Genomic DNA, 4,300 nt, shown 5'->3' on the forward strand with positions numbered 1-4,300 from the left:
ATTGTCTTGTTTTAGATATTTTTGAGTAGCTTTTCAGAGATCCTCGTGGCTGAAATACAGGTATTTCCCCCATTGTGGGATTAATTATGGGAGTAATATTCTTGTCCTTGATGTCTTGATCTCTTGAATACTATATTTTGTCTTGTTCTTAGGTATCTTGATTTGTTCTCAGGGATTAATTGTGGGAGGATTTGTTTCTCAAATACTATATTCTGTCTGGTTTTAAGTACTTTGGAATCTGTTTCTCAAGGTATGTGTTTGTTCATATGGTGTTTTGTTGCTGCTTGAACACAGGAATTTCCCCATTGTGGGATCAATGAAGTCCTACCTACCTACCTAATATATCTCAATGGAAAATAATCACATTGGGTTACACAAAAAGCCCAAAGCAGTTACCAAAATGTATCATTTTGTTTAAACAAAAAAGATCCAGCAGTTGGGTCCATGCTCAACCCAAAGTCAACATCTTTCTCCTTCTGTGGAGCCCTCAGTTTATAGTTGGAAAGGGAAAGAAATAGTTGTTAAATCATTTTAATGCTTTTCTTCACTGATGACCAGTGACAGCCAAAGAAAGACACTTAGATGGGATTTTCATTTGTAATACACACTGCATATACAACAGAAGACGAGCAGTACATTCTACAGATGCCAAACCACAGAGAGAACATATCCCACAGTCCATGCCGCAGGTCTCCCAGGTTAACAACAAGCAACAACATGCAGAGGGCAGCATGAACATGTTGGTAACTGCATGAAGGATGCAGTGGTAAGAGTAGTAATCCCTGTTGACTGGAAATGACGAATGAGCAGAGAAACAGAATGACAAACAAACTGCTAATAAAGCTAACTGCAAAAATAAAGAAATGGGGGAATGGTATTCCAGGGACACAGCTTTAACACAAGTTCACCCTGGAGCGTGGCTGAGGGGCTCTTCAGACATATAGGCATAGTTAGATCCCTTTTACTGGGGCACGTGTCTCAGTGTTGATCTGCTGTGCATCATAATCACACATTCGAGTTTTAACAAGCCCCTGTGTTTGGCAGTGGAACTATTTAGATTTATAATAACGGAAAAAGAATTGATTTGTTCTTGTATCCAGAATGTCAAAGCAAAATACAAGCTGAGGCGCAGTGGTCAGGGTTCGTACATCATGGTGTACATGTCATGCACGTCGTAGCTGGCGCACTGCAGCATGTGCACAGCAATCCATGTATGGGCACAAAAAACAAAACAAAGGACTGTTCTATCCAAGTACTATGTATTTAATCACACTACCTGGAAATCAGGAGGTAAAATATAAAATGAAAAGGGGATAAACTGACGCTGCTAGGAGAAGATGAGGCACTGCAGGAAGCAGAACAGTATAATGGCTGGAGAGAAAAACCAAACCAGAAATATTCATTATGAAAATAATGGAAATTGGAAAGAAGGTGGGCAGCATGGTGGCGCAGTGGTTAGCACCGTTGCCTCACAGCGAGAAGGTTCTGGGTTCGGGCCCCACCCGGGACCTTTCAGTGTGGAGTTTGCATGTTCTACCTGTGCTTGCATGGGTTCTCTCCATGGAACTCCGGCTTCCTCCCACAGTCCAAAGACATGCAGCTTAGCTTAAAAACAAAGGGATCTGGTAAGATAGAAAAGATCACAGTAATGCAGGACTGACCAACAAGAAATTTGCCATGAGGAAGTTGGTATCTAGTTTTCAGTTCCTCTTGTTTGGTCTTGTCATTTGTTATACCTTCCTGGAAACAGTTATTTGCTTCTGCTTTGCTTACTTGTGGTCCTTTTTTGTTAGTCTTTTGTGTTCTGTGCCTGTCAACTGTGTCTGCATTAAATCTCCTTTTCACTGTTATCTTTTGAGTTTGTCTGTATTTGGGTTCTTAGTACAAAACCATATATCTTATATAATTCTATGAATTATATGTTACTCCATAATGCTGTGAATCAATACAAGGTTTGGATCCATTGACAGTTTAGCTTAAGTGAAGACAGACAAACAGGGAGGTGTGGGCAAGAAAAATCACAAATGTTAGGTATGCATCATCTCAGAAGATGGCAATGAACCAAGTGTGCAGTTCTACACTGCATCTAGCAGGATGCTTGGCCCATAATCCATCAGAATCACACTGAACTTCTCCTCATTAAATTATTTATCCTAGACTAAGCTTTTTTCTCACAGAAAGCAACATTCACCTCTCCTCCACTGTCCTTGGCCACAATCTAGATATCTCTAACAGTCTCAGATGTGCGCTGGACAGAGCCCGGTGCTTGTTCTCTTAAAACCATTATTATACCATATACTTGCAGAAGGTGGCACTTAGCAACCTGACTGTGTTCATACCCATCAAGTTTCTTCTGTGGCTTTGTTAGCACTTACTCCTGTCTGACTGAATCCATGCATACTTGTCTAACAATGTCTGAATACTTTCCATGCCAAAGGTGGTGACAACCCCGAGTCTAAACATGCTCTTCTCTCAAAAGCTCAGCCTGCCTTTCTCTGTATGATAATGAAGGAAGTCTTTTCTTTTCTATAATAGAATTTGTCCCAATTCCTCACAGAGATCCTGAACTCTCTTTTCTGCCTCCATCTCCTCAGAACTTTTGTTTTTTGCTGTGCTTTCTCTAACTTACTCTTCCCATGCTTCATCTTCGTGTATATACAGTATGTGTGTGATGCTGCTGCTTAAGTCTCTCACTGCAGCGAATCAATTTGAACTGAAAGTTTTTTGCAACATAGTATTTTTTCTGCAATTAATTTGTTCCTCTCTCGACACCGGAGTTCAGATTCTGCCTGCAGCCAGTTAAGTATTAACAGATGTTAAGTCCTTAGCAATTTCATCAGCACCCATAACCGTAGGCTACCTACTTCCCGTGTACACAGAAACCTGCTCTGGCACTGCCTACCTTTGCTACCTGTTTAATCCTGTGTCTCTTTAATAGTTTAAGCATGACTTTTTCCAGTTCTTCTCTGTCACTGTTTTAACTTTCTTCTTCAAATGATCCCTATGTTTAAAATGCACACTCTCCTTACTGACAGCATAATCATGCTCTGTTCAGCACAGTTAGACATATTCATCATTTGACATATGACACAGTTCTGTTGGTTAACTGACTTAAATCCAACTTCTCAGACCTTTCAACATACAATACTATTGGGAGAGTGAAATTGTGCCATTTAAACATTTTTGTGCAAACATAGGTTCGATTGTGTTATGTAAAAATATTTGCATAAGTTTGTTGGCACAACAAGGTGTGATTGATATTCTGAGATCTGCCACTCAGATCAGCAGGGGGTGGCGACAGCGGTGCGGTGGGTAGAGCAGTTGTCCAACCAGAAGGTTGAAGGTTCAAATCTCAGTGCCTCCAGTCCACGTGTCAAAGTGTCCTTGGGCAAGACACTGAACCCCCCCCATTGCCCCCGATGATTAGAGCCATCTGTTGAGTTGGCGCTGCAGATGGCTGCCATCAGTTCTATACTAGAAACAAATTCCTTGTGTGTAACATACTTGGCCAATAAAGGCGATTATCCTTATCCTGAGGTTTAAAACTTGAGAGAAGAAGAAAGGGTGCTGGATGTAGGAAAGGTGTGCTGTATTTGGACTTCACTAAAGTTATGAGGAAATCCCACGATGTGTTGGACTGATCTATTTCTTGCCACACACCCATGCTGTTTATAGTTTCAATAAGGACAGTTTGCAGCACACACTTGAGCACTGTGTGATTCACAGCTAGAAATGCCCTTTTTCTAAATGAATTACACCATTAATAATACTTTTAGAAGGCTTTAAAGGTTTATGCAGATCAGTGGATGAAAAAATTAAGAACTATGGCAAAGCAGCCTACTGGAAAGACAATCACAAGTATGAGAACATTTCCACCTGGTATGTTATAAAAGTATAGCATCATTTAATGAATACAATAGTGCAAAAAGTATAATATGCATTAAGTTAAAACGCATGAGTTCACAGTGACACTGGACTTCTATAGGTTTTATTACATGCATGCTTCCTAGACTTTTATTATGCACTTGAACTGTTATCGCGGTGCTGTAATGCTTTGACCCGTCTTTAAAGGCTGCTATACGTTTTAAAAGCCACTAGATGTCGCGGTGGACCTGCTTGCTTGGTTTGAAGCTCCAAAGCAACTCCTTTTCCGGCACAAATAGAAAGAAAGTGCAAAAAAAAAAAAAACCTTCACAAGGCTTCATCCGCACATCACTAGAGTATTTTCCACATTATAATTGCAAACTGAGTGACATTTAATGATTTAATGGGTCAAATGTGGACGCAATTTGTTTTTTTT

This window comes from Monopterus albus, unplaced genomic scaffold (genome assembly GCF_001952655.1).
Source record: "Monopterus albus unplaced genomic scaffold, M_albus_1.0 scaffold228.1, whole genome shotgun sequence".
NCBI classification, from domain to species: domain Eukaryota; kingdom Metazoa; phylum Chordata; class Actinopteri; order Synbranchiformes; family Synbranchidae; genus Monopterus; species Monopterus albus.